Here is a 12489-nt window from a genome sequence, read left to right on the forward strand (position 1 = left end):
GAAATGAGCAGAAACGATGCATTTTGTAGGTAGCGTTATTTTGCACAATGCCTCGCTGAAGATGCTGCATTCCTGCGCTGTTGCCATTCAATTCTCGTGGCAGAAAACATGATATATGTTGGTGGTCCCAGCAGATGCTAAAGTGTTATGTTTTACATCCTACCAAATGGTTTCAAAGCGCCGAGGCGTGTTTGAAACAGAATTGTGTAATACAGATATTTCTCAAATCAATCCGTACTCACATTATGACTGCTATGCGGCAGTGTATTGAATATACGATTTGTTAAATCAGGGCTGCCAAGCTGTTCCCCGTCGGACATGCACAACTCATCTAGTCCTCATTTTTCTTTGTATAATGGGTCTTGTGTACCTGCATTTGTCGTGGGAAAAGCTAAACTAAAAAGATGAGAGTGTAAGGAAAACGAGCATTGGCAAAACCAATACACCTAGCTTTTTAAATGCAGAGAGTAGGCGTTTTTGTGAAACTGACACAGGCCAAACATGTCATACCCTCCCCATCTATGCCTGCTGCCTTTGTCAGTGCTCATCACTGTTTACAGAATTCTTAAAGCTTGCACTCACGAATACCCGGCAGATTGCCTGTTTACTCTGAATTCCTATTGGTGTTTTGATTTCTCTGACAAACAGCTATCGTGCATTCTACGGAAATCTGACAGGTCTCATTTGAAATACATGTTATTAACATAACCCCAAAGTCTAGAATGTACTGCTGGCAATAATCTATCTGCATGTCCACAATCTTTTCCCTGTTGGTAGAAAGTCTGCAGGTATGGCTAAAGGGTGCTGGTGTGGGCCTTTCTAATATAAGTTACAGGCTGAAGCAAGACCAGGGAAAGATTAAATGGCAGCAACCTCCATGCTACCAGTGGGCATGCCCTGGAGAATTGAGCCTGGAACCAGGCAATACCTCCGCCAAGGACAGGATGATAGCGAAGGTTAGCCTAAAAGATCTTGGGCACCTAAGTGTTCAGAATGTACTTTTTCCCCAAGATTACAAGAGTGCTCTGCAATATTGAATTCCCTTCACAGTGCTGATTGCGTCCATTCCTAGCTGTGGTTGGGTGACAAATGACTACTGCTCTGCAGGAGTACAGGGAGGAGTAGTGGCTAAACCACCTACTCATCCTCACTCCCCACTACAATAAACCAGCAGTGATATCAATCATAAAGGTAAAACAGGCACAGCCAGATGGGTATACCTCCTTAGCCTTTTGTGGTAACATGCACTGGGGGCAGTCTATACTCTCAGGAGGGCTGTGAAGTGATCACAGTATCAACCCAAACAATAATAGTACAAAGACTTTAAAATAAAAGAATGTCCAATCCAGGTTTTTACAGTTCTATATGTATATAGACTTTTAACTAAACAATCAAATTGCAAATGACTAACTAGAGAGCACAGAAAATGCAGAATTGGTTTTGAAAAGCAGGGGTTATCAGGCAAGGAATTGCAGCAATTCCATTGTTAAAAAATGATATTTCTTTTAAGAACAGGATTTAAAAAGAGCGCATCTATGGTCTTAAAAGTGGACCACTGGGGCAGGCACTTTTGACAGTACCTTACTCTTGGTAATTGGTTAGTGTGACAGCACCAAACTGGGCTTCTCAGTGCTTTATTTGTAGTCAAACCTGGTTTGAGATGTATTGTGTCAAATTGATCCAGTAGTGAGTTGGCATTGCATGATCTTCGAGGCTGGGTTTAGTGTGGTTTGAGTCAGCATTTGATTCAATGTTATTTGAAGGGTCCAACAGGTTCGGATCAGTGGTCGAGTTCATTTGAGTTGACGTTGTCGCTAGGTTGAGTCCTCCGTGACACAATAGCTTCCAGTGGTTCAAGTGGTTGTTCAAGTTGGTTCGAGCAAAGGTCCCGTTGGTACAATGAGGTGCTCTAAGATGCAGTGACTCAAGGCTTCCACAGCCAGGAGCTGGTGTTCAAGCTGAGGTGCGAAGAGCACTACTGTTGCAAGGTGGTGTTGAGCCGGCTCAAACATACAAGGAAGCAGTTTGAAAAATTGAAGAGTGCCAAAAGTAGCACTGTGCGTCCTGTTGACTGCAAGGCCATCAACCACTTTTTGAATTTGTTTCAAACAAGTACAAATGTGTTTCAAGCTTCTCCTCGGCTTTCTAGTTGTGGAGAGTCTCAATCCAGATGCTCCAGGATAAGGTAAGCCTTTTTTTCTACACTCCCATTCTAGGGAGCTTGGCTGATGCCTACGGGGGACCCTTCACCTCCGTTGTGGAGCCTGGTTACACTGCAACTGGCAGAGGAACAGGCCTTGGTTCAAACAACAGTTCATCCACACTGTTTCCTAGGGATTTCTAGGGAACAAGTTCTCCTCTGCATAGGATGCATTCTAGCTTCACTTCACTCTTGGAGGCCTTTTGAATTGTCAGGAATTGGCATCTGGCAAGGGTGTAGGAGCCCTGTGTTCCATTTCAGAGAGGGTGATCTACTAACCACACTCCCTATCATAAGCTCCATGCCAAAAGCATAGTGACATGTGCAATTTTGACAGCTACTGGGACATCCAAGTCATTTCATTGCAGAAGCTGTATTTAAAGGCTGCACCTTACTATTCTGGGGGCAGTTTAATCTTTACACATAAAGCCATACCTGAGTTTAAGGTATGGTGGATAGTAATTCACATACCTATCAGAAGCCACATCTGATTTATCTCATACATGTGTCAGCACCGTGAGCACAGCTTACCTGTGGAAGGGTTATGTATATTCAAGTCAGACAGCCCTCCCTGCCAGTCCCGCAGGAATGAATGGCTAGGCTTCTAATTTGATCCTTTGTGAGGTAGGGTAACACCTCTCTCCAGTCCAGGAATCCCTCAGCAAACATTTACCTAGGAAACAAGAATCAAAGGGTGTACCCAACAAAAAAGGACTAGACTCACAGCAACATGTTACCTACCAAAGTGCATTTGATAGTATCGGTCTGTGAAGGGGCATGGTTAGTGCAGATAGAGTGAGCTAGGCACAAGCAGGGAAGGGTTCCACCATTGGGTGTCTCTCTGTATCTCTCTTTCCTTCCAGTCCCCTCCACATCCACACACAAAGCCCTTCATGTATGATGCATGAAGGCAAAGACCACTTGTCACAGAGACAGAGAATGGACCCCTTTAAGCAGGTTTGCTTTTGTCCAATAACTTGTGGATGCTTGCCTATAAAAGAGGGGGGCTTTGACTGCTTCTTTGATCCATCTCTGTACTTCATTACTTCATGAAGAATTCACTGGACCCTGTAAGGGGAGCAGTCCTTTCCAAAGTCCTCCAGTTGAGACATGAAGGCAGGTAGTCCAAGGCAGAGGCATACTCTGCTCCCTAACCATCCTCAGGGCACATTGGGGATGACCTGCTGCTAGAGCAATACCTTCCTCTCTGCCAGCTACACTGGTATCCAGTACCTCACTGAAGGTAAAGGATTCCTGCAGGTGTTTCTCAGCCTCCTGCATGTTTGGAAGAATGAGAACAAGGACCTATCTTGCCCCCAAATCCCCAGAGTGGATTCACAACACCCTGAGAGCCATGTTGCAGTATATTGAGACCACTGTTTAGCTGGGGAGTTCTTTCCTATCCCCAATCAAGGAGCCCTGCAATACTCGCTTAAGTTTTTTAGCGCTGGCCTTCCTAAAGATTCACATAGAGTCACATAAATCCCTGTCCTGTGCCCACAGCGAGCCAAGAACCAGGTCGGCCCATAAGAAATATATTTGTATTTATTTGAATGATAAATAATGGAGATCACACTAAGACGACACACACCACCTTCTTTGTGGCTCACAACTTAACTTCAGGTTACTCAAATAGATCACACAAGTTGGTAGGGAAAAAAACAAATCTCAATACTTCACTTTATCCCAATTTCAATTCTAGAAATAATCAACAATGGTCAATGAACAAAAGCAATTTACATATGTAGTGCTGTGCAATTTTGATTTTCCAGATTGCTTAAAAGGCTAGCCGTTTGGTATATAGATTGGTACAAATGCATATGGCAATTATAATTTCATCCACCATTTTGCTTTAAAATAAACACAGGTTAATTTAGCGGTTTGTTTTCAGACCCCCCTCACTTAAAGCTCTGTGTTGGGTAAATTGGACAGTAAAAATTGGGATGGTTTAATAATTTGGGATTTTCCGCCCGCCCTTCACTTAAATGCATGTATTAGGGAAAAATGGACAGTAAACATTGGGATGATTTAAACATTTTGGATTTTCAGACCCCCTCAACTTTGAGACCACAGGCCATTAAGTGAAAGGGTCTGAAAATCAAAAATTCAGACCACCTCTGTTGGGGAAACTGGACCCATAGGATTACCCAATTAAATTACAGTCTATAGTTTTCAGCGCACACTGGGGATGAGCGTTGCTAATGTTGAATTTTAACAAAAATCACCCCATCGTGTTCTGCCAGGGGGAATTAATCAAAGCATTATTTTTAGTTAAATAGACTAAGAACCTTCACAGTTTTTCTCCCCACCCACCCGCTACACAGGGAAAGGATTTAAGGGAAGCAGACTCCCCCACCTTTGGTTTCAATTGGCTCAGTTCTACTCACTTTGAAAGCCTCTGTTTAAAGTTCAAGAAAGCCAGCTGCATTTCAGGACCCTCTGGAAGGACAGGGCAGGAGTTTGTACACTCCACTCTCAAGGATGGTCCCCAGCTCTTCACCATAGGGGCCAGCCAGCTTTTAGGCCTCTCCAGCAATAGACAGCTCCACCCGGATGCAATTTTAGCAGAAATCTCCTTTTGGTGTCTCCTTGTGGTTGTCAGAGGGTCATTTCTAGCAGCTTTCTTCCTTCTCTCACAGTGCATCGGCTTTAAAGATCAGTGTTGACAACTTCAAGATTTCAATATTGTGCAGTTCCTTACAAGAGTTCTTACAAACAGGATTAGACAGTTACCCTTCCCTCTCCTCCCAAGCCCAGCCTCTCTCCATCGATTGGTTTAGGAGTCTGGATCAGACATATGGCAACTCTCATTTGAAATCCCCATTGATTTCCATGGCATGTATTTGGCAACAATTGGTGATTTGGCAGAACTTCATAATTTACTAGTAACTGCCATAATTTATATATTTCTGATTCAGCTAATCATAGGGGATTAAATAAAACGACAGCTGGATCCACACCATGTTGCTCGGGTATTTTGCAATTTTCTGCCGTTTATACAAAAATAAAAATCATTAGGAACATGCAGTTTACTCCCCACATTCCTAATGTTGCCCCCACCAGTTTGCCAACTCTCACATTTGGAACAAATTCAGAACAGCCAGGAATACCTTTCAGCTGATCAATACATTTCTCTAAGTCGCAGGTGGACACATTTCATTTCAACACATAATCTTGAGATTATACATGTATGCAGTGTGACTGAGAGCATGCAATAATTGTGATAGTCCATTTAAAATAATGGGGAATCTCCATATGTGCAATATGAGTTCCCCATCCCTGGCCAGCCTATGAACAGAGTTGTTTTTGTTTTTATGTGCGTATGTTGTTTGAAGTTGGTTGCTGCCAGTCGTAAAAACTTGTGAGGCTTTGGCAACACAGAGATAATGAGCTAGGCCTGTGTGATGAAGGGGACAACCATTTAGATCTGGGATGCTTCTATTTTCCTGTATTTATTTTTCAGTGTTCATCCTTCATTGCAGCCCCAGTTTTACACAAACTTTTCATGTGACCCATGGGAACAAAGTGGGCTTTTCTTTTCAAATGTTTGCCAGTTTCTTGCATGTGAAGCATAATATACATTACATTTTGTTAACACACCTCATTCTGACCCTTCTGGTCTGGAAACAAGGGTACCAGTAAGCTTACCGACGCCATTGTTTCTGGACCAGCATATTACAGGTCTGCCTACTGGAGCCACCATGCTGGACAGGTCTGACCCTGCCAGGCACAGCGCCCATGGTAGGCAGACCCATCATGGAATCAGCATCATTGACAAAGCTTCTATGCACCCATTCCCATGGAGTCCTATGGGACTCCACAGGAATGGAGAACAACATTTTACCGGCACCTAGCTCCTGGTCTGCCGGGACTTGTAATATCCCGGTGGTACCGGTAAGCTAGCCGCCGGTAACTTTTACGATTCCAGCAGCACCCCACCGGTAGCACCAGCATGGTTACCACCAGATTCATAATGGTGCCCCATGACTTTTCCCTGACATCTTTATGTTAGCAGGGGCACATTTTCTCATGTCTTTTTTTAAACTGCAAATGCCCATGCAAAGTCATTTTGGTGTCAGTGTTTAAAAATCCTGATTTCCACATGAAAGGGGCCTTTGCATTTCTTCTGCCACTGTGAATTAAAATGCTGCTTTTCCTTTGTATTGACAGGTAGGCCTGTCTCACATGGCACTTCCTTGTATTACTTGCAAAAACCCACAGTCTGCTTTAATAGGCCCATTTTCAGTGTGAAAGTTGTGTTGTAAAGGTTGGCAGGTCATTTACTTCAGTTCCATTGGTTTGCGACTTTTCATTACACCCCACAGCCACGACAGCCAGGATCCCTGTGTTTTCACCATAGAACCGCTTCAAGCTCCTTTCGAACCACCAGGACCCTATGGAGCTGCTTTTTGCACTCTCTCAATCTTTGAGCCACTTTGCTGCACTATAGAACGGGTTTACTGCCACACTACGCCAGCTGAGTGCATTATTGCCTTGGCTTGAACAAGATGCTGCAACCACCTCATATCTGTAACCACCTCATTTGAACTGCCTTTTGAACTGCCTGCTTCATCGCCGATCTACTTCAGTGGTTGAACCGATCCTGGTGGCTTCATCGAACTGTGACCCTCAAAAGCTACATTGAACTGCCAGACTGAAACTGCGCATCCAGTCACCAGCATGTTTACAGACTGTCAAACTGATCCTGGTGCCAATAATATTCCACACTTCTTCAAACTCCACTTCAAACCAAAGTGAACTTGTACTCGATCATGACTCAATACCTGCTCCCCATCTGGAGCAACACAGTGCTGCATTCAAGCCTAATTTGAACCGCAAGCACAGCACGAGAAGTCTGGATCAATGCTGTCGAACCACTAAAACGTGCAGAAAGGTATTGACTGCTAACTACCCTGCTGGTCCATCTTTAGGTTCTAGAGCCTGGTTAGGTCACTTTTTAAAAATGTTATTTAGTGTTATGTAGTTGAAAATTAACTTTACACACAATAAAACTTGTACATCATTTAAATACATATATAAAAAAACACTATTGTTTATACACTTTTAAATCCACACATTAAGACATTCAAACAAATAAATAACATCTTTAAAACACATCTTTTGAATCAGAAAATCACATATTAAAAGTTCACCCACTATGACAATTCTTAAAAAATTCCTGTGTCTCCTTTCTCTGTTAACAATGCTTTACATTCAGCTACTCGCCAAACTAGAGTGACAGCCAAAGTTAATGACAGGCTGCACTAAGAAACACTTCATAATCAAAATGGTATTCATATTCTCTATTTGTCTTTCATAATAAAGAACAAATATGAAATACATAGAGGGACACAACATCATCACATGTCCCCTTGTTTCTACTTTCTGCTCATCACCACGTAATCTACAAATCAGTTTTTCTTCAGGTATACCAAACCAAGTACCTGTTATGGCCAACACTTTGTTTTTTCACCACAATAACATAAAACCCCTTCTCAAAGCAGGTGACAGGAATTGAGCAATTTACTGTTAGCCTTTTTTATACGGAAAATGCATGCCTGATAAAGTGCTTACAGATGTCTACTCACATGTTCATGGTTCATTACCTAGTCCCATTTCTCTGAGTGGCTCTTAAATTACTTGAGTAAAATATACTCTTTATCTTCTCAGGAAGGACTCCAAGCAATCTCATCAAAAAACCTCTCATTAATTGTTTTGAATTGGGTAATTGTTGAACCAGAATCACTATTGAGCACTTTACTCAACAAGCTGATCACAAACTCCTCATTGTGCACATTATTTTGATGTACAGTTTTCCACGATTAATCTTAACCCTATTTAATCCCGATTAATCTTAAATCAGCCCTATTTCCAGTCTTATAGCTTCCACCGGGATAGACAGAGATAAGCCCAGAATCTTCCAGCAAATCAGCCCCTCTAGTTTATTAGCACAAGAGTCTAAATCAACTAACGCTGTTTCCAGAGCATAGATGATACTGGACACTAGCTTCTGTCTGTATATCCCAATGACTCCACTCAAGTTATACAACATAGGTTACTTACAGACAAATAAACTATCATCCTCCTGCCCTGGGCTGTCACCCCAGGGCCTCAGAAACGCCACACCTGAGCACAGCGTGCTCCCAGATGAGCAGCAACTTGTGTACACAGAATCAGTAAACATACCCACACACACGCAATCCTCAAAGAAAACAAGCCTCTTTCTGCCAGAACCTGCCACCTTCCAGCCTCAGATCTGCCACATCTGAGAAAAACCTTGCTCAACAAACCAGAGCAACCAACAACACACATCCGTAACCTGTCATGTCCCCAACACAAAAAAAATCCTGAGAATGCAACACAACCGACCACAAACCAAAACACAACCGATGACAAAACCAAACAACACAACAACACCCACTTCTCCCTAAGAACACAGAAAAGAATGGAAGAAAGAAAAGTGACTCTCTAGACAAAGGAACACACTGAAAACAGACATGACTGCAAAGATACCCCATGTAGAAGGACCACGTACATGCTTGACTAGTCCGATGTACGTTCAAGGCAAATTATCTCACCCAGACAGAGTTTAGTCACTCCTAAATCTCGATGAGACATAAAATCGACCAAAACTTTGTTTGAACGTCAGTTCCAAAATGTAATATATGATCTATCTGCACAGCAGTGCACTCATTTCTACTTCCTGATATTAGCTCCGCAACATTAACTACAAAAACCTACCTGCACAACGGTGCTCTAACAGTGCTCTAATGCATCTTTCCTGACATTAGCTCCTAAAACAACACCTACTAGTAGCCTTTGCATAAAGTCCAAAACTTCTCCCTGGGACCTCAACCCTGACCAGTGGTTTGCTAGGCCACTAGCTGGGTGAAAAACTCTCAACTCCTCTGGTAACCAACCTACACCCGAGGACTACCGCACCCTAACCAGTGGTTTGCTAGGACACCAGCTAGACAGGAAATGTACAACCCCTACTCCGGCTATAATCAGATCTACTCATAACTGGTGTAACTACACCATTGAGAAACACTCTCATGCACCTACAAATGACTGGTGCACAACGACCTTCCCTACTACAGGTGCTACGCAACTTCCCCAAGTGCTACAAAACTGCAACGCTACAACAACACTACCACTGATGCTACTCAACAGCATCCAACATAACCATACTTCTCTACAGCCACATACAAAAGTATCAGCTCTCCAGGAGCAATGACCACAACATACCACCATAGCACTACATCCACATGTCAACAACCACAGAAACGAGCTATACTAGCTATTTTCCACTCTGCCAAATACATCATGCACACAACACAACCGTACAATGGATAGAAACACAGCTGCATCATGTAAAAATAGTGGTGATCAAGCACTACTTTACATATGACACAGAAACATTTTGAAAATTACTCACTAAATGTTAAAACGTTTCATCCACATGGCATACAATATACCCCAAACCTATCTTGTACATGTAAATGGAATAAATAAATTTGACTATGTGGTGCGCAAAACACACTTAACTCAACCCCTCACATGAAAATCAAAAGCTGACACTCACATAACAAGAGATGCATTTATTCAGCATACAAACATGCCAGAAAAACGTGCCAGACACCACATCTACCTTCTAACTAGTATCTATTACCCACCAAGCAGCGTACAAATCAGGTCCCAAATTCCTACAAGAAACACCTTACCACACAACTTGTACCTTCAGTTCAAGCACTGCCCTGCTCCTAGTGGTCCCCACCTCCAATACAGTCAGGATCAGAGGGTCTGCCTATGCAACCCTGGTGCCAACTTTGTGGAACTCATTGCCTCCCCACATTAGACGCAGTAAAGACTGCATGGCTTTCCGGAAGGCACTCAAAACCTAGCTCTTTGCCTAAAAACACATAAGGGGATTGCCCTGACCACTAAACTTACCCCCACAAACAAGAAATGGTGTGGTATCCTACTGAATACGAACCCTTGACTCTCAGGCCAGACGATGATATCTACCCCATTATCTGGAGCCTTTGCCCCATACTTGAAACCCGAATCATAGTAGTACCCATGTAAATGACGGAACTGAATCATTGCCCTCTTCCTCCAGCAATACTGTACGCTCTGAGGCATAGAGCCATCTATCTCAAATAATCTGGACTGATTGTGCTAGTCTCGTAACCTAAGCACTAATAGCACATGCAAATATGCCATGCCATGCAATTATGCACTACGCTATCAGTCCAAGAAATGTACATGCTTACTAATCTTACTCATCTGGAGGCCCATGAGCAGAACTAGATTCTGGGGGCCATCCAGCACTTATTTAGCTACTCACACCTATCTGGGAATGTATTTAGAAGAATTACCCACCAGGAATCTATCTAGCAGAACTACCGAGCCAAGCACTAATAGCACTTATGCACTTGATCATTGATCTGCAAATAGACATTACGGTATTATTCCAGGAAATGCACCATATTTCGAGGAGCGTCTAGCACTTATTCCTTGCTAATCCCAACTATCTGATGTATTTAGCAGAACTACCTATCGGGGAACCCACACACATTCTACTGATCTCACACAGCCACTGCACTACACATGCAGCTGCACACCACTTATTCCACACTGGCTGCACACATACTGAGTGCACCCAAGCACATTTTACTACATCACTCTCTACACTGACCCAGACTGCGGTCCCCAAGGGCATTCAGCCCACAGCGCTTTGGAATCATACCAATAGTAAATGGCATTATACAAATACTCAATAACATAACATAAAATAGCATAACTAGTATTTGCATGCTTAGAAAGGAACAAGTAACTTGCCCCTGGTAACGTTCTTTCTCTTTAGGTCGCATGTTCCTCCCACGTATTGCTTATATTTTGATATTATCTTTTCGAGCTTCAGCTGCTTTGGAAATAAAAATCGGTAGTGGCCAGTGTGCGTTGATTCCTTCGACTCAATGTCCCTCGAGGGCAGTCGACGTCATCACCAGTATATATAGCATGCGCAGCGTCCGTTGGCATCATTTCTGTTTTTCCTGTATTTTCTTTTGTGGAATTACAGGCTTAGCATCATACCGTATCAGACTCTAAAAGAGCGCAAAGTGTAAGGCCTGGAAATTCTACAGCAGGTTAGGTTGGGAGGGGAGATGAGGAATACGTAGGAGGAACATCCAGTCAAAAGAATTTTACCAAGGATAAGTAAATTTTTCTTCAAATGGATTGTGTCCTCCCATGTATTCTTCATCTTTTGATAGGATCCCAAAGCGGCTAGTTATGGACGTGGGATTAAGCATTTTTGGAGTTAATATTAGTCATGGACCGAATGAAGGACTGCCTTCCCAAATCCTCCTTCCAGAGGTGAAAATGAGTCTAGACAGTAATGTTTTACAAAGGTATGGATGGTAGATCAAGTGGCTGTCGCAAAAATCTTCCTTATTGGCACCCCTCTTTGTAGGGCAGAAGATGTTGCCATGCCCCTCGTAGAGTGGGCTCTTAGGCCTTCTGGAGGGTCTTTCCTAGCTAATCTATATCATTCTCCAATGCTCAGAGTAATCCACCTGGACAGGGTTTTTTTTTCATTTCTGCTAGTCCTAATTTATGACCTATGTATCCAATGAATAGTTGATCATCTTGGCAAATCTTCACCATTCACAAAATATTGAAACTCAGAGCTCTTCTTCGGTCAAGTCTGTCTAGCCTTTCCTCTTCCTTTCCAGGATGAGGGGGCGGATACAAAGTTGGTAAAACAATCTTTTGGGATACATGGAATTTTACATACATGAAAAATTTTAGAAATTTTAGAATAAAATCCAAATCCCAAACAGGGACTTGAAAAGGAGCCCATTGAGAAATTGTATGATTAAAGGAATTTTTATGACACTTCCTCAGAAGAGCGCTTAGAAATTGAAAGCTGCTAGGAAAGATTTCCATTTCATGTGTAATTTTCCTTCCAGTTGTGTACCCCATAACCTTTTGCTTTGTTTAAACACCAAATTCTGACTTTACCAGAGGAGCATAGCCCTCCGCTGCACTCCCCTGGACTTTTTGCCCACCTTGTTATGGGGAAACTGACATGCCATTAATGAGAGTCAGTACAGGGAGAGTTTGTTTCCTTTAGTCCTTGTCAATGTTGCAGCTTTTCTGCAACATGTTGCAAGTGCACAATGTACCTTTCAGTATAGTTCACTTGGGTCTTCCAGTCATTTTTAAAATCCCTACTAACTCTCAAAAGATTGTTTAGGAGAAGTGCAGATGTGCCTTGGACA

General features: G+C 42.7%; 1 protein-coding gene across 4 annotated transcripts in view; it reads left to right on the forward strand.

Annotated features, from left to right (window-relative positions):
* Positions 1-12489, forward strand: part of HAAO (3-hydroxyanthranilate 3,4-dioxygenase) — an 840136-nt gene that overhangs the window by 372 nt on the left and 827275 nt on the right. The gene's annotated exons all lie outside the window — the stretch shown is intronic.

The sequence above is a fragment of the Ambystoma mexicanum genome, chromosome 4q (genome assembly GCF_040938575.1).
Source record: "Ambystoma mexicanum isolate Mex_15411 chromosome 4q, UKY_AmexF1_1, whole genome shotgun sequence".
Taxonomy (NCBI): Eukaryota; Metazoa; Chordata; class Amphibia; order Caudata; family Ambystomatidae; genus Ambystoma; species Ambystoma mexicanum.